We start from the raw sequence: 27,454 nt of genomic DNA on the forward strand, positions 1-27,454 counted from the left end.
CTCTTTGGGAGCTGAGGCAGGAGGACTGCCTGAGCCTAGAAGTTCAAGGCCACAGTAAGATATGATTGTGCCACTGCACATCAGCCTGGGCAGCAGAGCAAGACCCTATCTCTAAAAAAAGAAAAAGAAAAACTAATGAAATCAAGCATATGTGTTTTTATTATTGGAATTTTTTTTTAGATCTAGATAGTTCCAGCCACTGCTTTTAGGTTCACATGGTAAAGCAAAATGTATGATTCTCTTTGGGCCTCAGTTTTCTCATTTGTAAAATAAAAAGTTTGGACAAGGTTCAGAAAACTACAGCCCAAGGGCTAAACCTGATGTGTTATCAGTCTTCGTAAATGCATTCTTATTAAATACAGACATGCTTATTTATTTATGTATTGTCCATAATCATTTTGGGGCTACTATAACAGAATTATGTAGTTGTAACAGAAACTAAATGGCCTGAAAAGCCAAAATTTTTACCCTTTGGCTCCTGTAGAGTTTGTTGACCCCGGGACTGGATGATCTTTTAAGTCAGTTAAAGCAACCACAAGTCTCAGAGTGGATTCCAATGTTAATTAGCCCTGTGGTCTACTATGCAATTCATAAGGGGAAGACTTCCAGAATATGACACATTTGTATTCTTGACAAACACCGGATTGAGGGATCTGTGTGTGCAAATGCACAGTCAATTAGCAAGTACCTTGAAAGCCACAGCCTCCTCTTCTAAGACAAAACAAAGTCTCAATAACCATTCTCCTTTTTTTTCCTGGAACTGCATGATTATTGCTGCATTCAATTTGATTAGTTCAGACTTCATTAACTTGAAATTTGTTATAATTCAGGCAGACTGGACTGCAATATATCATTGTTGCTTTTTTTCTGTATTTGGTGAGAAAAAAAGTTTATATGGAAATACTTTACCTTACAAACTGAACCCCCTTAAAATATAAATTACTTGTTGATGAAACAGTGTTCCCCCTAATATTTTCTGTTAGTTGTTGAAGCAAATGCCAAAGAATTTCCCCTATGAAACTAAGGTATGAAAACCTCAGTTTGCCATTTGAATTGGAGACTTCATGGCCTGTGCTTTGGATTTAAAAGACCTAGGTCCCAATTCCAGGTCTGAAACTTTGTCAGGTTCCTTCATATCTTTAATTCTCATAGCCCCCACATATATTGATCATCCTCTCATCAAGCGGTGAGGACTATGTATCTTCCCTTTCAGTCTGGGTGGCTGTGACTCTTCAGTCAACTGAGTATGGCAGATACCATGTAGCACAATGACCTCCAGGTTCATCCATGCTGTCCCAAATGGCAGGATTTCCTTCTTTTGTATGACTGATGTTGATTAATTTCTTTGTGGTTATCATTACAACATGTGTGTATATATCAAATCACCACATTGTATACCTTGAATATATACAATTTTTGTTAATTATTCCTAAATAAGACCACAAGTAGGCTTGGTCATAGATGGTGATGGAGTTTCTTTTTTCGGTCTCTGGAACATTTGCACTCAGATCCCTGAGCTACCAGGTGGACATGCCGTGAGGAAGACAAGCCACTCAGTAGTGGTGGTCTTCAAGTGGTCTCTGCCTTGGAGCCTGACATGAGTATGAAAAAGGCCAGGTGATTCCATCCTCCCAGCCTTGAATTTCCACAGCCTTCGAGTCTTGCCAGATGAGCATCTAGATATCGTAGAGCCACAAAAAGCCATCACTAAAGATAATAAAATATAAAATAAAAATAAAATGATGGCATTTTTAAGCCACTAAATTTTGGGATAGTTTGTTTAGTCACAACAATAATCGAATTTTTCTATCATTTGCAAAATAGAAACCATATTAAAAATGTGGTACAACTGTGTTTGGAAGACTAAATTAAATAATAAAATATGCTAAAAATGCCTGATCTATAATAAGCAGGAAATTGTCACTATTAATGTGAATTTCCTAAAAATGATTATTTAATTCTACTTTTGTGACCAGATTCTATATTCGTTTTATGGGTTCTCTGCAGTACCCACATGCCCAGTCTCACTATTACACAAATGGAAACCGTGGATTTAAGAATATCAAGCGCGGACACTCAATAAAGCAGACTGGTTGCTCAGACTTATATGTACTATCCAGGAAACTAAAATATAGATGAGAAGTTATAATTAATTATTTGTTTATTTACTCATTTGTCCGAATAAAGATTTATCAAATGCCTACCACGTGCCAGACCCTCTGATACAACCCCTGATAAACAGCCACGGGAAAACCATCTGCTTTACATTTGGCCCAGTAAAATAGTTACTGGAGTTCCTGATTTAGTAACACAATCCTTTTTAGCAAGGAGTCTGTGATCCATCTTGCATCTTCCCAGATCAGACAGACACTTGTATACACCATAAGGTAATAAACAATCACCAGATCTCAGGACTTCCTCCCATTGTGGAGTCAGATTCAAGTGTTTCCTGCAAGTTTTATGTTTTTATTTTGGCTTGTCAGTGAATAAGAATTGTAGAGTTTGTGTGGCGGAGACTATGGGTGAGCAGCATAAGATTTAAATGCATGGTGAATGGAAGTGACATTTTTTATCCAAAGCAATTCTGTTCAAAGCCGCGTCGTTTTGGAAGGGCACCGGAACTGATGAGGATGACTGTGCGTTGAGACCACTCTCTGTAGACAAATTGTCACACATTTAAGCTTGCGAACAAGCACTGCGGTAAACAATTGTTTGCCTCACGATCATAATTCAACTGGCTATTTGTTCCTTTTGAAGACATTCATACTGGTTTGTTAAATTAGGCAGTAATTCTTTGATTACATGGTGCCATCCTAATGGTTATGATCTTTTGCAGAACTCTTGACAGATTACAATGGGATGGGAGTGAGAGATGTCATAGGGACTGGGGGGAAGGTGGAATTAAGCAGAAGTTGGTTGGCCAAGAGGCTTCCATCTTCTCCATCCCTCAGACATCAGTAGAAGTAGCAGAGAATGGTAGATTGGGAGGAATGGGGATTTGGGGTAGATTAAATGCCAAACACTGTTATAGGCACTGTATGTACATTTAATCTTCACAATAACCCTATAAGGGAAATATGTGTCTTTCATTATCCAGAAGGAGAAAATGAAGCATAGATTAAATAGCTTGTTCAATGTCAAACAGTTTATGACCTTTTGAAGTGTGAGGGTACAGCTGTCTCTCAGGAAGAGCTGTTTAAACCCATAAATCAAATGATTGAATAGTAGCCAGAAATATATGTACCATATTCTTTTAGAGTATTTTTACATGGTTTTAAATAATCCTTAAACACATTGTAAAAGTACTGCATACTCAAAAAGAATTGTAAAGTAGTTGCTGATAAAGAGTTAAACTAACATTACCAGCCATGCTACCACCAAGAAATAACCATTGTTAAGATTTCGATGGACTATGTTTCCTTATGATCTTTTTGCTATGACTTAAAAAGCCTCCCTCTCATATTACAGGTAATACACACTTATTTATGAAAGGCAGAAATTTATAAAGAAAAGCATAAACCAATAATTCACAATCCAGATATGTTAACATTTAGAGAAATTTTTATACAGAACATACATATGTATTCATATGTATAAGTGTGTCACATGTGCATGATATATATATATGTTGATATATATTTTCTACTAAACTGGCATCATACCCTGCATACAATTTTATATGCTTATAAGACATTGTTTTTTTTTTGTCTTTATAGGAAAATCATCTATTTAAGTAAGATTTATTAGGAGAGAGAAAAAGAAGAGAGGAGGTAGAAAAAGAAAGGGAGAGGATTGGAGGGCAAAAGAGGAAGAGAGGGAGGAAGGAGAGAGAGAAACTAGTCATATTAGTCATAGTACTTCTGGCTTTACCAGCCTCTAGTATAACTGCAATAATTCATCTTCATCTATGTTTTTCTATTATAGTTTAGTCTCTATGACACATCATTATCAAAGACTATGTCCACATTAGGAACAAATTTATGTTGGACTTAACAGCACGGAAGCCAATTGATAAGCATTATAATTACAAGACATCTCCCAATGTCGCCATCACCATCACGTGACATCATGATCACCAACACCGTTGTCATCATCTGGTGCTTGTTGAGTGCTTAATTATGCCATTTCTTCAGAATTTATGTGAGACATGTCATTTAATCCTCACCACTCTCTAAGTAGAACAATTTTTAATCTCATTTTGCAAGTGAGGGATCTGAAATTCAGAACTCTTAGGTAAATTTCTGAAAGGCTCTCAGCTAGGAAATGGTGTTTGGTTTTGAATTTAGGTTTTCTGACTCCAAGGACCATGACTGCAGTTCTGGAAATCATGCTACACTGACCAGGTTGGTCAAAAGTTAGGACTGTAGCTTAGGTATTTGCTGTATAGATTGACAGTACCATCACAGGCCACAGAAACATAGAATCATAACACTTTAGAAATAGAAAGTCTTGCTTGATAGCCACAGGTCCTAATATTAAACCATGAAAGTCAGAAAGATGAAGTGACTTGGCCAAAATCACTTGTAGCTGTAGATTTATACCACATGACTGCCAGGCCAGTATACTATAAACTTAAAAACAACCCATAACATAGAACAGCAGGAAAGTCAGTGCTCTGAAATGATAGCACTGAGACCATTTCCAGGTCCAGCTCTGTCATGGATTTGTCATGTGACCTTAGTCCAGATATGCAATCTCTCAAAAACTCAGGTTTTTTTTTTTAATTCTTTTCCTTTTTTTTTTTCTTCTTATTAAAAGAATGGGGTTAGAATCAGTGATACCCAGAGGAAAAAGGCTAAAATAGAGGCTTTCAAGCATTAAATCTTCTTTCCTTGGGTAAGTCACTTGGCTTCTTTAATGTTTATTTATGCTATCCTTAAACTGTGATAACAATAGCCCCTACTTGGAGTTAATGTAAGGATAAGATAAGATAATCTAAACAAAATGCCTGACTCCAAATATGCACTCAATAAATGATAGTTATCTAAAGTCCCTTCAGGTTTTAAAATTAATGTGTTACAAATCTGGAAATATTCACTACTATGTCCCCAAGGTCACCTACCAACACCAACTCTGAAAAACACATTGCATATAGAAACTCTTCCTTTTCACTTCCCTCAATGTTAGTTCTTTAATTTGAAAGAGTAATTTTTAGTTCATGTTTTCATAGATCTTGGGGAGAGAGAGGGTGAGCGAATGCACACAGAGACCATTTTAGTAAATGTCCTTCACAAGGTTAAATCCCTTAATTAAGTCCGTACCAGCTCTTTTCTCTCTTAGAATTTGTACTTGAAATCTCTTCATTTTAAGTATTACAGCTAGATTTATGGATTGTTTCATTTTCCTGGATCTTTTCTAGTTAAACTTTCGCTTTTTCAAGGTAAAAAACAAGCAGGCATACTATTACTGTCTTTGTAACTTAGCAGAAAGTAAGAGCTATGCTGTGGGTCTCTTAACTGGTGCAGTGCTGACATTCTGCAGGTTGGAAACATTTTATACTACATGTCTGCCTTCCAGTGGCATTGTCCTGTTCTTCTCAATTACATAAATTATTGGCACATGTTGACGTATTGACTATAAGTAATTATTGCTTTCAACTTTGTCCTCAAATATTAGAAGGAAGGAAAATGATGAAGCAATCATTAAGTACATCCTTAAAAGAAGAGTCTATACTTAAGTCTTCAGTTTTTAGTTTTCTTACATCTTTCATTTTATTTCAAAATATTCCTTGGTGATTAAGACATATTGAAAGTGTGGTACACAAGGTTGGATTGACCCCTAAATAAGGCATACTTCTGGATATTAGAAATTTATGAAGATAAACCCTTTTTCCCCTGTTAAACCAAAGAGATTAACATGTTCACTAAACAAGGTTTGGGGACAGAAAGATGACAAGGTGACACTATTCTTTCTGCCCAAATATATTAAATGGTTTCCATTACGTAGGATAAAATATACAAAGTGCTGATGGGTGATAGCCACTTCTGTCTAGTGGGCTGTTTCAGGTGGTAAGGACGGAGGTTCACTGAGGCTACGGGATTAATTTTGAGGATATTAGAGAAAATCAGGATGCTCAGAAGCCACCTCAGTAACTCTTCAGTGATTTCTTGTGGAGATTACTCAGATTGTCTTTGCTTCTGGACTACCTTGTATGCTTGTATAGCAATTCCTAATAGCAGTTTTATTTATTAGTACTCATCTTGTACCAGCTACATGTCATGCACTTTATGTACATCTATGCAATCTTGCCTTCAAATACCCTAAGGTAGAGTTTCTAATAGAGCTGGTTAATTGCTCAGTATGTAATGCTAAGTGTCCTTTTGGGCTGAGTCCTTATCTCAGGAGATCTCATTGCTAATGTCCTTTCTGTGTATAACTTCTTTTGGCTCAGGATTTGAATCAGTAGGCAACCACATGATTGTGTGACAAAGTATAAAACATTTCATCTGTTAGATCAAGAAACCTCTTTATCTCCTTCATTGAACAGGAGTCACATACCAAATAGGCACATCAAAGCTTCTTTCTGATTAGGGAAAAAATGGAAAAATTGTAGATATTATTACCAGTAGTACAAGTATTATCATCATCATAATTGCTAACAGTAGGATTTATATCAATCACTTCCTATATTATTAAAACCTTTCTCCTGTAATGTGATGAAACTTACTGACATACATTTATGTCACGTATCTTTACAGGAAACATCTAAGGGAGAAATTTATGCTTGATTTATACATGTAATTAAAAAGTTAGGGCTTTAGAAGCTCCTCTGGGGTTTACTATACATAATCTCTTCTAATTTTGGGAAAGCAGAATGGAGGGGCGGCTAAGACTACATTTAAAGATAAGATATTAGTGGGAGCAGATAGTGCCAGGGCCTTTATTTTGCAATTTGTTCACTCAAGTTTAGCACAAAAATAATTCTTTCTGAAAAGAATATGTTAGTATTCTTTAAATATGTAGAATTCTTTTTCTTGTTATTTTATTTTTTGAAAGCTTCTATTCCTTTGGATGTCAAATGCACCCAATTAGTATAAGTTGATGTGTGAATCTTATTCCATTTCTTAAGACAAGAGGGGAAAAGTCTTATTTGCATAAAATTTAGTTGTGAATTTTAAAGCACAGCTAAAAAATAAATCATCATGCATCTTAATTAAACAAAAAGTTTATTTGTAGAATGGCAGATAAAATTAAGGTTTTTTTTTAATGCAACTATGTGTAATGTAATGAAAAATATGTTTGAAAATGAGTCAGGATATCTAAATGTCAGTTCAAACTCTCCTGCTAACTATTTCTGTGGTACTATTTAACATTTGCTGTTTTAATTTAAGTTTCCTTATCTGCAAAATGGTGTATTTTGATTAAATGATTTCTGTTTCCTCCAAAAAGTTTTGGGAATGCATAGCGTTATATACACATGATATATTTGAATCAGTTTTTCTCTCCCCTTACCATCCCCAAAATACCATGAAAAATAATTAAAAATTGTTGAAAGGACTTACATTTCTAATCATGAACATTATTTATATGATTGTATATATTCAGACATTCATAGGGATTTAAGGAAACATTTGGCCCCTGATACATGTTGGTATCTTTCTGATACTTTCACATTTCTTTCTAGTAAGACTTTGTTAAGTACTGGGCCACCTAACTGAATTTTGAAATGAAGATACCCTCAGCCCACTAAATCTACAAATAAAATTCTTCCCTACAAATTGTATCCTGAATTCATTTCTGACTCTTCTACCTTCACTCCACAGTACCCCCTCTACCTGCACAACTCAAATATATAGAGGGTTTTGCAGCAATATTGAATACTGAAGATCATCTCTCATAGGGCAAAGTTTTAAGCATTTTGCAAATTCTACCCAGAAGGGAAGAAAACCTAAAACTTTAGCAATTGCTGTGATCCCTTAGGGATGGACATGACAGCTGTTTTAACAGCTGGAAAGTCACATCTTCCGACAGCTCAGCAAAAGAGCTGTAGACTGCTGAACATACCAGAAAGAAAGTGTGCATGAGCAAACTGTCTTAAACTTCCACAAGACAAATTGATCTAACAGCTTTGCTCCTCTGAATAGTTTATAACCATAAGCTGTCAGCAGGTTGGATCTAAGACCTGGGAATGTTTCCAGCTCTCCATTCCTCCTAAGTCCCTCCTAGGTTCTCAGAATAGAAATGCTTTAAGGGGGATGAAAGCTCCTACTTGATAATTAGCATCACTGATCTAAAAAAAAATGATACCCAAATCAATTGGATTTAATGAAATCTGACTGAAATACCACATGGGAAAGGGGAGGGGAAAAGGCTCTTGAGAGGTTTTATAGAAAAAGTCATAGACATAGACCAGCAACCAAGGATACGCATAAAGTTAACCATTGATAAGAGTAATATGAATGGTTTTGACCCTTTTTCATCACCAGAATATGATGTATTTTTAACAAATGTCTAGATATAGCTTTTAGAATATTATTCATGTGTTCATTCATGCGTTATTCATATATTTATTCATTCATTCATGCTTTCCAGATACTTACTGAGCACTTATTATAGCAATCATCTACTGAAAAATGCTAACCCAGGGTTAGGTGCTGAAATATACGTTATCTGTCCTCATGGAACCTGGGAGAATTCCAGGCAAAGTGAATAGTATGCACAAATGTCCTTAAGCAAAAAAAAGAAAAAAAAAATTATGAATTGAAAGAAACAATTGTGGTGTTAAAAGAATTCAGGCAACAGCAAGCCAAAACTTTGTAGGCCACGTTGACTTTAGACTTTATCCTAAATATATTAATAGTCAGAAGCTTTGGAAGCTTTAAACAAGAGGAGAAAAGAGACAAGATTATCACAAATCTTCTGACAACTGAATGGAGATCTTAAGGAGTGCTTGCTGGATACAGTGGAAAGTTGGTTTTAGGATATAAGTTAGGAAGCTATTGCTGTGGTCAAGACAGGAGATGCTGCTGCTCCCCTGGTCAGCTGTGGGATAATAGAGAAGTAAACAGATTTGAACGACAGAGGAAGTAGAATGTATGGGACTTGGCTATCCATTTGTGCCATTGTGCATAAGGAACAATCTAAATTATTAATTTTCTCAAATCTGGAATAGTTTTAGAGCAATGCTTTTACTGAGAGTTAATGTAAATGGCTACAAAGTAGTATTAATTTCTTTGACATCTGCTGTTACACATATATACACATATATAATTACTTAATTATATATTATTTAAATTTCTATATTTGTATGTAAAATAATCTATACATGAATAAAATATTAAATTATATATTTAATTTGAGGTTCACAGGGTGTCACAAAGAATTATATATATGTACACATATATAGATACATATATACAAATATACAATTATTTAATTATTTGTAGCCCTTTGTGAAGCTTAAATAAAATCTAATGATTTCAATATTATGATAAAACAATTGTCTTTAAAACACATATTTAATATCAACTGTCTCTTATTCCTCTGTAGTAGAGGTTTACAAACTATGGACTTTGGTCCAAATTTAACTCATTGCTTGTTTTTATAAAAAAGATTTTATTAGAACGTAGACACACTCCCTTTTCTTTACATATTATCTATGGCTTCTTTTGAATTACAATAGCAATGTTGAGTAGCTGTGATAGAGAATGGATGGCCCACAGAGTCTAAAATATTTATTATCCAGCTTTTTATAGAAAAAGTTTGTCAACTCTTGCTCTATTAGTGCACAAATTGATCCTAAAATATTCATTTACTCCATTGATTAAAACACATTTTAAAACATAGGAAATGAATCACATTGTGGGATTGTGAACTTTTTTTTATGTTCATCAAAATCCTCATTGCATTAAAAGATTTCTTAATAAAATGATGTGTATATCACTGAGAAATAGTTACTGCAAAGGAAAGAAGAATTATATTAGCCAGATTGATTTTTAAAACTACAGTTCCCTTCAAAAATCTGAAGTGGAGAATTTGTATAGAACTTGGTGTTACATTGGGATGCCAAATTCTGAAAAGAGGTCCACCCTTCTCATATTTAAGAATTTCAAAGACTGTCTTAAATGTGGCAAGCTGAAATGTTAAAATATTTGGAAAATAGATAAATTAAGTCAAATGAACGTTCATAAGTGTTTTACATGGAGAACAGTGTGTACATCACTGGGTACCTAAATTATACTATTACGGTTAAATAGATATACAGACTTCTCTCTTCCACTCCCACCTAGCCAAGAATGGATTATACGTTTTCTCTCTATATTTGTAGCTGCTGAAGTATTTCTGATCCTACCTAGATATCTCACAGCAAAAAGAGAGGCTTTAAATTTTTTTCCTAAAGGCCTTTCATCTTGATTACTTGTTATAAAACCATTAGCCAATGTCAAATCAACTGGACTGGATCCCTACAAAAATAAAGTTTAAGTTTGAATTAACTTTTCACCAAATGATTTTCACAAAGCATGAAATTATCTCAGTGCTGAGAATCACCAACTGAAATTATATCCCTGTCAAAATTTTCCTAATTAGTCATTACTCGTGGCAACTGGCCCTTTTTTTCTTCCTTTGCACAGCTGAAGCTATGTGCATTGAGAAAAAATGATGCCTCTAACCAATTGTTACTGGAATCTGGCCCAGCAAAAAGATCCCCTTACAGCTGAGAAATTTGCTTGTGAGATGTGTGAAGCATAACCTTGACAGTGACAGCAGTGATAGCCACATTCCCCTTGTCAGTAAGTACCACGACAGAATCGTTAGAAAGCTCTAGCAACGTGTATCTTATAGACCACTCTGAATGTCAATGCTGCCATTAAAAGGCAATTGTCTTCACAAAGGAGAGAGGGTCTGAGCATTTATTGTGTCTATACCTTCCTTGGTGTTTTTTAATATCCTTGGTGACTTAATGCAAAACTGTTCATTTTTTAACATTATGAAACTAGTATGTGTGTGTGTATAGATATAGATACAGATATAGATATATACGAAGAGACAAAGAGAGAGAAAGAGAGGGAGGGAGAAATTGGGGAAGAATTATTTCACGATGCGTCAAAAGTCTTATTAAACAAAACGATGGTCTCTTTATTTTCATTATTTTCTTCACTCATCAAACTCCTAATATAAGCCAGCCCTGAGGATGCAAAAGCGAATTCTGACCAGGTCTCTGATATCAGTGATTAACAATTAGCCAGGTGGAAAAGGTAGAAGGAGAGTCAGACAGGAGGGACCATGTGTGCCAAAGCTTGAGGTGAAAAAGAGTGCACAGTGCATTTTATTAATATTTGTGCCTCACATAAAATCTAGATTCTTAATAGGGGCCTACAAGGTCTTGTGTCATCAAGCCCCTCCCTCCTTCCTATCATGGTATTATTCTATTTTTTGATATAATAAACTACTTTCCATCTTTCCATCTCGTGACCTTTCTCTTTTTTATGGAGATAGAGTCTCACTCTGTCACTGGGCTGGAGTGAAGTGGCATGATCATAGCTCATTGCAACCTCAAACTCCTGGGCTCAAGTGATCCTCCTGCCTCAGCCTCCCAGAGTGCTAGGATTATAGGCTTGAGCCACTACACTCAGCCCCCATCTCATGATCTTTGTATTACTGGTTCCCTAAGCCTGGAAAGGTTTCTCCAGTCTTTTGGCAAGGAAAGTTCCTTCTTAAACTTCAGATCTGTGCTTCAATATCACTTTCTTAGTAAGCCTTATCCCCATCCCTGGACTAATTCCTACTTCATTATTCTGTTGCCACTCCTTCCTTATTTATTTAATCACACCAACTATGTGCCATATTTTTACTTGGTTATTAATTAACTTACTTATTATCTTTGTCACCCTTTAGACTTTAGATGCCGTTTTAACTGTGATCCCAGGGCCTAGCACAGTGCTGGTTCATGGTAGAAGCATAATGAATACTTCTAAAATGCATGTTCTAAAAATCTAGTGGGTAAAATCCAGTGATAATGCTGGATAGTTTATCAGAAGACAAAATCATGAAGATCTTGTTAATATAGACTTTAAAGTTTATTTTAAGAGCAATAGGAGGCTTTGGATGATTTTGAGCTGGGGATTTAAAGTGTTAAACTTCATGGACCATCCTTTCCTCTCTCTTTTTTTTTTTTTTACTTCTTTGTAATCACATAGTACCTTCTTGCTGGTATTATAGACTCTGGATTCTAATTTCTGCATTTAAGAAGACGAAGGCCTCCTTGTTTCCACAGGGATCTGTAACTTAGCCTGTTTGTGTGTTCCGATAGCATCCCCCAAAACCAGCTCAATTTTGAGTGGGCTGAGGTTGCTCAGACTCATGAAGATGGTTTCATATACGGCAGAGATTGGAAACTGGTAGGTTCTTTGGCTACCTCCGAGGAGTCTGTGGCTTCTACCATATTGTCTGACTGTACCACAAACCGCAAGGTTTATTGTTGATGGTTAATGGTCCATATATACATGCATAAAGCCTTAGCCAAAAGAAATCATATGGACATGGGTTAAATCTTAACTGTCACAGGAAAAGCATTAGAAAATAGATACATCAATTCTCCTTCTCTGATTAACATTTTTTAAAAATCCACTGAACTGTTTATTTTTAATACTTTTATTTTAACTAAATAGGAAGCCATCAGAAGATTTCCATATTTATTTTTAGCAGAAGTCCTTTTAGTGAGCTATTCTGTTCAACAATTCATGAGGAATGTGATTTTTAAAAATAATGCCTTCCCCTTCCTTCGTAGTCAGAAAGCATAATCATTTAAGGAGTGAAGCTAATTTTATTTCCTTTTTTGTTTTATAGACTGCATTTACTACATTCAGCCCCAGGGTAATTACAGTCATGCAAACCTTAAAAACAATTCCAGCATGACTTTTAAGGACAAATTCTACCACTTGCATTATAGAAACTAAATAGTATTCTTCCTCCTTTAAATTGCTCTTGGAAAAAAAAAAAACATGTTTCAATGGTGAGTTTTGTGACATAATTTGCAAAATGTTGGCATTTTCAACTGAGGAAACAATTATTTTTTGTCCTTAATTGTGTTAAAGTCATCTCTGTGAAACTCTATTCTCAAGTCTGTGGCAATTAGAATGACAAAATAGCTTACTTTTTAATCAAAAGATGTTAAGTCATTAAAGTCCCTTTTCCCCAGAATAAACACATAACTTCTGGTTTTAGAGATGAACAATAATCAATTAAATTAAAAATATACATTGGATGCCTCTGGTTACAAAGCATCAGATTCTGATAGCATGAATGATGCAAGGATAAGGGAGAGGTGGTTTCTGCCATCCAGGAAATTAATATCAGATTGGAAAACAGGAAAGACAAATAATTCTGAACTAAGGCCTGAATTTAGTGGTGCTTTAATATAGGAGCAAACGTGCATCTGTATATTGTACTATGTGTCAGAGATAACTTAATGCTCCCTATGGGAACTTGTGGTGTTGGTCACATAAAAAATTTTTAAAGTGAAACACATTTTTTCTCTTTGTTCAAAATCAGATAAGTAGGAATGGGTCCCTTGGAAAATAGGGCTTCATTACCTGCTCAGAAAAGATACCAAGTGTGGTTTGAATACCTCTGTGCATATCTGGGCATCATGAGAGGTCTCTGGCCACTCAGACAATGGAATGTGTCATGCTTCTGTCTGGTTTGGTGGCCACAGAAGCTCGACAAACTTCTAACATCCTCTCTTTCCCTTAATAGGGTGGGTATAATCTACTCTAGAATCTCCAATAATGGCATGGGAGATTTGTGGGTAGAGACAGTTTTCTTCTTGACCTTTAGAACTTTCTTATTCATGTGACTATGTAACTATAAGGGGAAAAATACATAAAAGACGCCCATTTGTGTGAATTATTTCATTAAGTTATTTCAGTGATAATTATGTGGCAAATTTTCTTCTCACCCATAATGGACAGAGATTTTGAAGTTTGCAAATTGCACCTCTAGTTAGAAAATTAAGCAACATGTCCAAAATCTAAAATGTACTTTGAATTGTTTTAAAGGACCATTACCACACTATAGTGGTTTGAACCAAGCTTTCTTTTCCGGAACTTGCTTTTCCTTATAAGAATATTCATTGAAAAAGAGAAAATTGTTTTTACACTAATGAAGGTCAAAAATTGGTTGTAAGTACAATTTTCTTAGCTAATTCCTGAAATAATTAGCCCCCCAGAAGTAAAAAACATCATCAGTGATCGTCAGAACACTTGGGAATGCATCAGTAACACTCACGGATGATGAGAAGTGGGGGAAATTATCTTGAGCTGCTCTGGGGGGTATTAGTGGTGATAATCCCATCATTTTGTTACCATGAGAATCTAAAATCTTTTTTCTTGTATTACCTGCTGGAGGCCTACTCCAAAGAAAGATTTCCTATCCTAACTCAACCCAATTGAGTTAACCTCACGGTTGACCTGAACCACCTGGGATTGAGCAGGATTTTATTATACAGATAAATAAATAAAGTTTGAAAAGTTATCAAAGGCTCTGTTGGATATCCAAAACACTTACTGGGGTAGGGGTATGAAGAGAATAAACATAACGAACACTTATAGAGCATTTATTTTGTGCCAGGTAATTTTGTAAATGCTTTACACATATTAACTATTAACGTCTAACACAACAAACACATAAGGTATGCACAACACTCCCATTTTACCATGATTAGAGGTATTTTTTAATTTCCAAAGCCCTACAGTTAGTGGCAGAGCCAGGAATCAAACAAAATTTGTCTCCAAAGCGTATGCTCTTAATCACTATGGTATACTGCTTATAATATAATTAAGTAGTCTCCGATTGTCAGTGAAAAATAATTATGTGGGATATTTAAACTGTCTTTTCTACGATTTACTTAAAATACACATTCTGCATTTCTTACTTCTTCTAGTAATGCTATTTGTCAAGTTTTTTAGTTAAGGAGGGCTTGCCTTTGTTAAAGAAAAAATTATTCTGAGACTTGTTAAAATAGTAACGAAGGCTTTCTTCAAGACTATTATGATAAGGGTATTACAATAGTTGAGAGAGATTGGGCTCAACTCCGAGTAAAGACAGATGTGAATTTATAGCCAAAGAGCAAGGTGAGGGGGTCAGGGAATGAAAAAATAAGGATAAAGAGTTCTTGTTAACCTCACCTAACAAGATTCTTGCTAATAGCAAGCCAAAGGCATAGACATCAAAAGTGGAGAATGAGGAACTTCATCAGATATCAAGGCTGAGGGTGATTCTCACTAAATTGACTTAGCAGGTTTCTTGCTAAGAGTAGGCTACGGAGGCCAAAAACAGGATGGTGCAAAGGTCTAGGCTTAGTTGAGAAGAGGGGTCAGTGGAGATTGACTCAAATTTGGCCAAGGAGAGAATTCTTCTTGTATAAGAGACATTCTTCTTCCCTCTGAGCAACATGTACATTTCTCATTTGGTCCTCTCGCATTCATTAAAGAACATTGGAACCACCTGGGGAGACTTGGTAATATTGAATAGAGGCTATTTGCTGGATGGTGAGCCATCAGTGAGATTTCTATGAAGACAAAGGAAAAACAAAGATGAAATGTTGGAACAGACTATGAACCCAGCATCTGAGTCTGGAGAGCAGCCAGCAGAGATTTCTAGATATTGGGATCAAAGCCTCTTTAGGTGGTTGGGTAAGGACAGCAGTAGCAATTGACAGATTTCCTGGTTTGAAGTTTCAATATCTTTGGTGATGTCATAGATATCAAGTGACAGAGTGATGGTTATTTCCAGAAGACCGTGAAAGATGCAAGAGTTCGGTGAACTGCTTGAATGGCCCACACAGCAGCAGGCATGGTTTGCCCAATCTGTCTGTGGTGATGAGTTCTTTGCAGTTTATATCAAGCCGTCCAGCTTCACCTTCAAAGGCTTCTTTAGATCTTGCGGGGAAGGTCAGCTCAAGACAACCTACAGTCCCAGTAAAGATCTGGGCAGGCAGGTTTTAGTTCTCAGTGATGCTAAGTCAGGAGGGTGGGAGACAAATTGGAAATGTTAATTTTGAGTGCTGTAGCCAGATATTGAAGGGAACTAAAAGAATCGAGAATGTGGTAAGGACTGACAAATGTGCAAGACAGCAGGACCCAGTCTAATTTACAGGTAGATAGAGTAAAAAATAACATGTAGCCTAAGAGGAGGTAAAAAATAGCTGAAAGACAATGAACAAGAAAAAACGTAATAGCTCACAAAAGTGTGCTATAGTTTTCTATTGAAACATAACATTTCTCTCTATAGTCACTCCCCTTTTTGATGAAAGATAACCAAATAAGATCATTTTCATTTACAAAATAAATCTAGTCTAATTGTATTTAGCCTGATTAGTTACATAAGTGCAGCAAAACTGGCAATTTACCACACAGGCCTGTTTAAGTTTGCTTTGCTGGAACTTTTCATAAGTAATCTCAGATTAGACTTTTAAAAGTGTCTCAAGGCTAGGAAGCCAAGCCAAGAACTTTCCACTAGACTTCACCTACAGTAGCTATAGATCTGGGTGTATTCTCTTCTTGATGTCCCTAAAATATCCTAAGTTTTCTGGGCCTTGCAGGAAGTGACCTTATTTACTCAGCTGCTAGGCTGGGATTACTATAAATCAGGTACAAGGCTGATTTTTCCAATAGGGCTTTGTAAGCATTGGCTTCATAAAACCAATCTTAGCTCTTTAAAACTGTCTGTTCATATCTGATTCCATGTATCATCATTCTCAAATATGATATTCATTCCAGTCAAATATTTCATCATGTAACCAGTTTTTCCAGTGATGAGTTGTTACAAGGAGGACAGATTCTTATTGAACTTATGCAAGTAATTATATTGTCAGAAAAATGAGAACACTCAATAAGAGTTTCTGAATTCTGGAGGGATCAGTCAGGGAGAAAAAAATAAATGTGTCATTTATACTTGCAAAAGTATAATCTACTAATTGCTGTGACTAATACATAGCTTAAGAGAAAAGAGAAAGGGGTTCCTTATGTCCAGAAGATAGAACATTAAAGAACCAGCAGTGTTCCACCCAAAAAAGCCATGACAATGATAGTCATTTTTTATCAGTTCATTCAGCCTTATGTCATTAATTCTTTTCCTCCTTGATTTTGGCTTAGCAGTTCCAAAAATCATTAAGTTTTTCCACTAGAGTTCTAAAATTCCTTACTTCAGTCCAGTGGTATGGTCTCAAAGTTATTTAAGCAATTCCACCAGAGTTCTTGTCATAGTTTTATTAAACCACCAATATTAAACACGTTTTATTTGCCAAAGGTTTACCCAAATTACATAAACCTAGAAAGCATTTAGTTTAGTTTCTATATTTTGGGGAATTTGAGTATTATTTGCTTTATATAAGTCTTGTTTATCTTGAAACCTATCAGAATAGAGCTCCTTTACAGAATCTTATGAATTAATTTGGTAATATCATTTGGAGGTAGAAAAGTATCACATATACAATAACATATATACATGCATGCATCAACATACAGACAGATGCAAACTGAGATCTTATAGTGTTCATTTTAAAATTTTAGCCATGCATAAGATAAACACAATAGTGTAAAACACACTGGTTTGTATAAAATAATTAGCTCTTTTCTTTGCCTCACTTCCTAATTTATCCAATTGTGTTTCTGAAATGGGACAAGATTATCTGCTCAATATTAAGGCTAAAACATTTTACCATTATTTGTGAAGGAGGCTTAGGGGTTTTTTTTTTTTTTTGTCCTGCTATGTAATTGCTTTTGGGGGTCCCTGAGTTCTTTGGGAGTCCCAGTGGGGGCAAGGGCATAAAGTTCAAGTGGCTGTAGGGAGTTGAGGGGTTGGAATGGAAATAAAAATGTCTGGCAGAGGCTGAACAGAGGTTTGGAAAAGGTAGAGGCTTCAAGCAGGGCAGATCAAAGGATTTGAGGGAACTTAGGGTAAGAGTGAAGGTGGTAAGATGGTGAAAGGAGGAAGGAGAAGCAGAAACAAGGGAAGGGAGAGGTCATACAGGAGCCTATTTGGGGAAGACATTCAAGTTCCAAATTATCCTTAGTGAAATTGTGCTAGCAAGAAATGAAGCAGAGTTAATGCCATAGTGGCAGAACTTACAATCAGCAGGGTTTTGAGAAAGGGCTGTGGGTGGTTTCAGTCAACTGAGAAGCTCCCATGTTCTTAAATAATCATTCCTCACAAGCCAAGAACCTGGTACTCTAACCCAGCCTGTATGTCCTTTGAACATAGGAGTCACGGACTCTAAACCAGTGTCTGTTTTTTTACAGAGAAACCTGGGATGCTAACCCAGCTTCTAGAGAGTACTTAGAATCTGAAAAATCAAAATCTGTCGTTACTGTGATCTTTGAAATGCAAGAAAAATAAACACAATTTGACTGCCTAAATAAAATATGGTTAATTCTTACCTCATGCACCCAAGAAGTCCTATAATAATCCAGTCTTTTGACATGGCAGAATTCCAAGTTTTGGCTTCTCCCTTCATTTGTTATCTCTGTTTAATCTTTTTTTTGTCTTATGCAAAGGTAGATTCTGTCTAGGTAGCAGCTAAGATGGCTCCAGTTTGAACTATACGATACAAAATAGGCAATATATATGGAAAAAAAGATCGTGTTCAATTATGGACATATGAATTTTAGGTATCTAGAACTTCTAAGGGAAAATGGTGCAGTTGACATGTGTTTATGTAGGTCCTTAAAAGAGAAAGTAGAAATAAGCATTAAAAGCTTTGAAAAAATTCAGATTGCTTTTCTGAATCTCAGTTTCTTCATCTGTAAAATGTGGCTAATAATTAAAAAGACCTCATAGTAATGTCCTAAGGATTAAATACAATAATGTATGTAAATAATGTATACAAGACCTCACATACAGTAAGCATTCAATAGCCCTTAACTGTCATCATTAACATTTTATCAATACATTGGTGCTACTCCATGTGTGTTCCTCAGATGGGTGTCAATCTGAAAACTGTTCCTAGTCCATAGGAGATAAGTTCTGAAATGGAGAATAAGCATTTATATAATTTTATAGCAATTTGCAGATCATTTTATGTCTATTGAATGTAATAATAAAAAAGGGCTTGCATTTTATATGCCTTTGACTTTTTATTTTATTTTTCTAGTACTCTATTTTTATAGTATTGTTACAAAAATATTCATCTGTGGTAGATTTAAGGGAGATAAAAAAGGAACAACTGTCCTTTACCACAAACAGTTTGAAACATGCTGATCTAGACTAGAGATAGAAATCATTGATCCATTGGCACACAAATTCTTCTAACTGGCCGAGAATGTGGTGGCCTGGGCTTGAAAACCACAATAATGCAGCTAAAATGCAGCCTTTTTTTGCCTATCATAGTTTTTTTTTTCTCTTTTTACAATGTTTATGTTTATACAGGATGTCTCTACGTATATACCTAGGGCAGAACATAAGCTGTGTTTCTTATTTTTTTTTTTAATTTTTTATTTTGTCAAAAAGTTTAAGGAGAGTTTACAGGCTCACACACAATCATAATGATGACAATGACAATCATAGCCTATTTAGTGAAGTGTTGTGGAATATCTTTTACTGCCCACCCTGCTCACATGGTAGAGTATTTTGCAAACTTAAACTCACTTGGTGGAGTGCATTTGTGGCAAAGAAATTACAGCTTTCTGTATCGTAAGCAGATGAGTTAACATAATTAAGAAATGACTTAAACTCTACCTACACAATCACTGAAAATGAAATTCTGAGTCAATCCACTGTTGCTTCTTCCCTACAGTATGAAGAGTGAGTTTGCCTTTTTTTCCTCTTTAATCAACTGGTAGTTATGGCATTCTGTATGCAGACTCTTAATAACTTGTTCATGGGAATAAGTAATCAGACTGCATATCGATTAAATTTCAATTATAATAAAACAAAATTTTAAGAAATCCAAGAGGAGTATATTTTGAATGAAGACAATTAAGGGTTTTATTGAACTTCAGAGATTTATAATATTCTGACATCTTCTTTTCTCCTGAGCAATTGATGTTACCTATAATTTAAAAGGGAAAAGGGAAACAAAGGAAATAATGCTTTTACAATGAGTAATGAACTATAATTTTACTTGTGCTAAATTATCTCCTTTCAAAAAAGGGGTTATGTTTTGTTTTGTTTTTCTCTACTATGAGTTTGTGGTTTTTTTCTGTATTTCCCGTGTGGTACTTGAATATCTTTACAGTTTGTGTTTTCTTAACAGATCTTTTGTAACAAAAACTTGAAAACGCTTTTGATCTCAGATTCATAATTATCCATTGAAGCTTCTTAGTCTCCCTTTTACAAGACAGCAGTTTCTCGCAGGAAACAGTAAAAGGTGATATATTCAGTAGAAAGATTCAAAGTCCTTGATGAATTTAGTGTGATCTTAGGTATTTAGCAAAGCCTTTATGTTTGAATGTCCTTTTACGCCTTATGGGAACAATGCTGGTCCTATTGATTTCACTAGCGGCTTTGTGTGAAGATCACATGAGATAATGGATATAAAAGCAATTCAAACATGCATTAAATATACGCAAAATGCAGAGTATTAACATTTTCTCATCAAAGAGACTCTGGAGAGGTACTTTTTTTTTCTTTAAAAATACATAAATCGATGCTGAGCAAGAAATGTAGGTTTTGCTGACCTTGTGGCCTATAAGCAATGCGTTAATAAGGAGATGCTGTTCAAAATTTGGATCTGTGGGCAGGCGCGGTGCTCACACCTGTAATGCTAGCACTTTGGGAGGCTGAGGTAGAAGGATTGCTTAAGGTCAGGAGTTTGAGACCAGCCTGGGCAACACAGTAAGACCCCATCTCCACAAAAATTTAAAAAATTTGCCACATGCAGTGGCACATGCCTGTAGTCCCAGTTATTCAGGAGGCTGAGGCAGGAGGATTGCTTGAGCCCAGGAGTTCAAGGCTGCAGTGAGCTATGAGCTATGATCATACCACTGCACTCCAGCCTGGATGACAGAGCGAGACCTTGTCTTTAAAAAAAAAAAAAAAAAGTGGTCTTCGTTTTCATTACACTTTTACAATCGAAGTTCTGCTTCAATCTTTGTCCCCCAGACCTTGTCTTTAAAAAAAAAAAAAAAAAGTGGTCTTCGTTTTCATTACACTTTTACAATCGAAGTTCTGCTTCAATCTTTGTCCCCCTTGGCTGTAATCTGGGCCTTTATGAAAAATCACCCCCCCATCTGGGGAAATAATGGAAGATTCTTGTTTATTATAAAAAATTAGCTTGCCTAAGGGAAAAAATCTCATTTATGGATCTATGATTACTTAAAGTTTACCTACATTTTTTCCCAGGTGGGTGTCAATTCCTACCTTCTTAGAGGCTTACTGGTTCAACTGTGATATAATTGCAACAGAAGCTCAAATAATCATATAGGAAGCTCTAGAGCTGAGATAACCCTTCAGAGATTTTCTGAATTGGGGCAAGGCACCTGGAACTTTGTGCTCCTGCATTGGGCAGTCTTTGGATGAGACCTGCCTCTAGGAAGGGAGTACAACTTCAGGTGAGGCAGCTTTCTTAAGACAAGGGCAGTTACTGGAAAGGGACCCAGGTGTTAAGTTATTAGCAGCCAACACTCCCAGCAGTTGGGGAATGAGTATTCTTTTAAGCCAGAGGATATCTGAAGGACACGCCATAGCATTCACTACAGGGAGGTGTTAGGAATTTTCAAGCAAAGTGTTATAATCTTACTTATTTCATAGCATCATTCTGGCCTTTCTGTAAGTATGTAGGGTACAAAAAATGGAAATGGGGGTCTTTTTAGGGGCCATTTTAATAATCAAGGCAAGGGAGATGGTGGTTTGGATGAAGAGAGCAGCAATTGAGGTGGTGAGAAATGGTTAAGAACCTGGATATATTTTGATGTAGAGCCAGTAAAGTTTACAGATAACTGGATGTGGCAAATGAACAAAAATGTTACGGCCAACTCCAGGGATTATGAGGCAACTAGATAGATGGAATTATTATTACCTGAGAATGAAAAGAATGCAGAAGTAGCACGTTTTAGAAGGAAGTTCAAAAAACCCATCTGGGACATTCAGAATTGAACATCTAAGTGGAGATGTAAAGAAGATAGATTTACATGTGAGTTTGAGAACTAGGTCAGGGATGATCATATTTATTTGCAGCAAATGAGACCTTCTTGCTACTAAGCTAAAGAAAGTGAGGTCTTTATTTTCTACTCCACGATTTAAAAACTTTCAGGGACTCCCCATGAAGTGGTTCAAGTTTAAACATTTTAGGCTAGAAATTCTTAATAATTTAAATCAACTTCACTATTTAAATATTTTTAGAGAATTATTTTAAATATAAGGAAAAATATAGAGAATATTACTAACACCCATATTTTCCATCTAATTTAACATATAATTTGCCATTTTAAATTTAGATTGAAATTTTTGTTCTTATTCTTACTTTCTTTTCACAGCTACAGTTGGTTTTGCTTTTGATATTTTCCTAGTCTCATTCTCTTCTTTACTCTTGCAGGGTTGATTTTTGAGGAGTGTTGTCCCAGTTCTTTGGCTCCTTGTTTGGAAAAATCACAAGCAGGGCCAGTGCCACACAGTGATAACAGACACTTAGCACTTTCACACAAGCAGCTGTTATTGCAGGCTTTTCAGCATACAAAGTGAAAGTACATTTCCTGAGGGGCAGCAGGTCTGTCTACATGAGTGGAGAAGACCCTGGGGTTTTTCCACATTTCTACGTTTATGTCTACATTTTACGATATGCTAAATGGTAGGTGGAATACTCATTATTTTCCTGGGGAAAGGGTGGAGAGTTCCTTAGAGTTAAGGGCCTTCCCCGATTTTATCCTTATAGCATAACTACCAGGGGTTGCTATGACATTTGCAAACTGTCATGGCGCTGGTGGGTGTGATTTTTACTATGCTAATATTAATGGGGAAAAGGTTACCTTTGGACATGAGCTAATAGCTTCTATGCATGCTCCTGGCTGGGAAAAGTCCCTAACCTCAAGTTCCTGGTGCTGTGCAGTTGGTTCTAAATGCTCATTGGCCTCCTCATTTTTGCCCCCCTCCTGTTTTCCTGTGGTTAGTGCTGCCAACCTGCACCTGTCTCTAACAACTCCAAAGATAACCACTATTTTGGATTTGTTGTTTATTGTCCCCATAAATATTTTCAATATTACCAATAATGTATATGCAACTGTAAAAAAATTATATATAAATGCATATTATGTAAAATATATTATATTATAATACTACATTCTATTATGTTCTATAGGAGTAATATCACAATATATCTTCAATCTGCAACTTTATTTTTAACAGTACATTTTTGAGACTTATCTAGGCTAATAGGTAATGATATAGGTATAAATATTGATATAGCTCTGGGTCATTTACATTGCTGCTTTATGGCAATCTATTGTGTGGCTTTACCATAATTTATTCATTCTCCTACAGTGAATATTGGGATATGCCTAATTTCACAGCATTTCAAACCATGAAAAAGATTCCTTTATATGCTTCTCTGATTTTTCAGAAATGCATACTTAAGAGAATTGCTTGGTAGAAGGAAGTTATACATCTTCTGCTTTATGAGATACCAAAATACTCTTTAATAATATTTATACCAATATACACTTCCCCACATAGGGTATGTGAGTTTCAGTTCCTCTATACTTTTGCCAACACTTGGCATTTTCAAATATAAAAAAATTGGCATGATATGATATATTATTGTTCATTTCTCAGATTTCTAGTGAACTTGAGCATATATTTATTTTTTTCATTGGCTATTTTTTTTTATCTTCTGTTAATTGTCTATTCATACTCCTTGTCTATTTACTATATTTATTTTTTATTGATTTATAGAATGTAGGAGAGAAAGAAAGAGATTTTTATACTCTGAACACAAAACATTGTCAGTTTTATGCATTTCTATTGTTAGTTTTAACATCATTTGTGGTCTTTTATTTATCTATATATTTATTTATTATATAAATGTTTTACCTTTACATTATCATTTTAATGAATCAATCTTTGCTCTTATATTTTATGCTTTTACTGTTTTCTAATTCTTTCTCAATGTGCTGGTAATTAAGCATGTTCCTTTTTTTTAAGAAGTGTTTTAAAAGTTTGCATTTCATAATTAGATACTTATTATGTCTGTAAATTATTTTTGTGTACCATATAAAGTACAGATCCATATATATTATTAACTATCTACAGCATTATTTATTAAATAATTTCATCTCTGGCATATTATCAGTTTTAATATATTCATGAGTCTTTTTTTCTGTTTACTATTTTGATTATTGGTCATCTTGTCTTTCTCTGTGCCAATGCTGTACTATTTTAGTTATAATAATGTTATAAATTTTGATATGTAGTAGGTATGTTTTCTTCCTCTACTTTTATTCTTTAAATTTTTCTTGATTACTCTTGGTCTTGTAGTAATAGATAAATAGATAGATGCTCGTAAAGTTCCACTAAAAACTCTCTGGAGATTTTAATGCAATTTGCATTGGCTCAGTTCAATATTTTAGTTGGGAAAACACCAGTAACATTACATTATGTAATCATCTCATTCATGATTCTATGATTACAACAGGTCCTCAAATAAAGTCCTTTCATTCCATGTTGTTTCTTTATAATGTTGAAGAGAAAAAAATAATTGATTCCTGGTTGGGGCCACTGTCTCTGTGTGTTTTCTTTGGGTACCCCAGTTTCCTCCTACATCCCAAAGATGTGCATGTCTCGTTTATTAGCATATCTAAATGGTCCCCATTTGAGTGAGTGTGGGTATATGTGTGAGTGTGCCCTGCGATGGTATGGGCCTCCTGTCCAGGGCTGGCTCCTGCCTTGTGCCCTGAGCTGCCAGGATAGGCTCTGGCCACTTGTGACCCTAAGCTGGAATAAGCAGGTTACAAGATGAATCAATACGTGCATACAAATTATTGTAAAAATTAAAAATTGTAAAGATAACTATATAAATGCATGGCAATAAATAATGCAGTACAAAGTACTCAGTGAGCCCAACATATTGTTTGTTTTTGAACTGTGTGATGGTAGGAGAGGCCCCTTATAATTTTTGCTTTGCAAACATTTGTTACTTGATTTAACCCACCACCACTATGACTGATGTCACTCACTGATTCACCAAAAATTGAGTAAGTAATTATCTTGTTTTTATTTATCTTTCTTAAATTCATGTATAATTCACATTTATTTCAATGTTTAGTATAGAAGTGTTTCGAATCTTTATTTAGAAGTTTGGTGATGTTTTTGAGACCAGAAATATGCCATAGAAACTTAATTCTTGTTTATATCAATTAGCCTATGGTAAAATTGGTTTTGTTTCATATGAAGTTTCACTTAAAGTCACAGTTTAAGACTTAAAGTCACATGATGTTAAATGAAGACTTACTGTACTGCATCTTTGCATATATTCATGGCTTTTCATGTGCATCAGTAATATTTCATAATTTTCTCTATAAAGGCTTATGTATGTTTTGTTAGGTTTATTTTGGGCACCTTAATTTTATTATTTTTAATGCTATTGTAAATGCAGTTTTTAAAATTAGAACCCATAACCATAGCAGTAGGCAGCAGTCAATTAATAATCACACTTCTTACAAGATAATTAGATGTTTACAATTCTGTTCCTCTAATAGATTATAAACTCTATGGGTGGCATACAAGTTGTAGGTTTCAATAAATGTCAGATGATTGAGTGAATGACTGAATGACTATATTTCAATTACTCTTCCCGTATATCATCAGGAACTCCTTGGTGGTCCATTTCCCTCTGCTGTTACCTAATCTATCAAATGAGCTTGGTGAGAAATTAAAGCTCTCGGTCTGTGACAGGATATAGATTCTCTTTCCTCTGCAGCATGAACTTGACTGCCTGAACTAGAGAGTACTATATGGGTCTCTTTCCTAACACTTAGGATTTACAGCTTGAACCTGTATCAGGTTTCTGGTTCTATAATATTAATAGTAACTGCTGCCTTGATGGATTCCTTATTCTGACTTACACTTTCTAGAGGTAAACATGTTTAAAGGTGGCCACACTGCCAATAAAGGACAAGCTGTGAAACAGAAATGATCTAAATCTTTAGATGTTTCTCCAAATCTTTTCCACAAATGGATTGTTTCCAGATTTATTTTGCACTGACTCTGTTGCAAGTAACCTCTGGGGAGGTCTGTCTACTTGTCAGATAAAGCTTTTTGACTCATGAATTCTCCTTCCAGAGCAAAGATAATATTAACAAATGAAAATAAATAGTGAAGAGGGATTTGAATTTGTAATTTAAATAAAATTGCAAGAACATGCATTGATTTATTCTGAATGTTCTTTCAAGGTTGGACAAAAACCTTCTCAAGTTCGAGGATTTTGATTTTTATGGGGCATTTATATTATGAATAAAATATTCCTTGGTATACTAGCAGTAATACAGCCAGTTTGTAAAGAGACTACTTATCAAGATCTTATAGTGCTTTTTTTTTAAAAAAAAAAAAAAAACCTTTTGTTTTTCTGCTCAACATTCCCTGTCTCAGGAAGGTCAAGTTGTCAGATGTCACTACATTTTTGTAGTCTATATCACTTGGACTGAGTGTTTTTCACTAATTCTGCTCCCGATGAATTTAATCTGTATATTCCTCATTTTATTCTTCCATTTCACTGAAAGAGATAATTAAAAGTGCTATGATGCAGATAAGAAAAGGCAGTCACAGTACAAAAATTCTCACCCGTACATGAATATTTTCTTTTTAACTAAGATGGAAAGGAAGAATATTAATGTAGTCATGGTGTGTGAGCCTGACACTAAGGATGTCTCTATTTTATTTAAATAGCCCAAGGAGAAGAATCAACTTCTTGTGGGAAATAATAAAATGATTTTCAACAACAGTGATAACAATCTTAATATCAACACCGCCATAATAAAAAGGATAAGTAATATTGCATACATATATTTGAGGAGCTATCTGCATTATCTCACTTAATACTCACAAATATCTTTTAGACAGATATTTTTATCATCATTTTACAGATGAGAAACTTAGACATAAAAAAGCCAATTTGCCTTCCTAAGATCACAGAGCTAGAAATAGGTGATTTGGGATATCAAACTGATGACTTTCTCACTTTCAAGCCAAGAATTTTAATTACTACACTACATTTACTTTGCTCAGTATAATAGTGGTAAGGCTATGTAGAAAAGGAACACAAAATTATTACTATACATTTGACATCATGGATGACACAAAAGATCATATAAATCATACTTATTTCTGTAAAATAATTAGAACAATTTGGATTCATTTAACCTTTGTGTATTGCAGAGACTGAAATTCAGTTACATAGTAAGCACAAGATAAAACACATTTGGATATCATTATGGCCAGGTTGGAATTTTCCATTAAGGATGTCCTAAAACCCACTGAGAAAAGGCGTCCTGTATATTAATTACAAATACATTTGCAATTTTTTTTGATC

Source organism: Lemur catta, chromosome 14 (assembly GCF_020740605.2).
Source record: "Lemur catta isolate mLemCat1 chromosome 14, mLemCat1.pri, whole genome shotgun sequence".
Classification (NCBI taxonomy): domain Eukaryota; kingdom Metazoa; phylum Chordata; class Mammalia; order Primates; family Lemuridae; genus Lemur; species Lemur catta.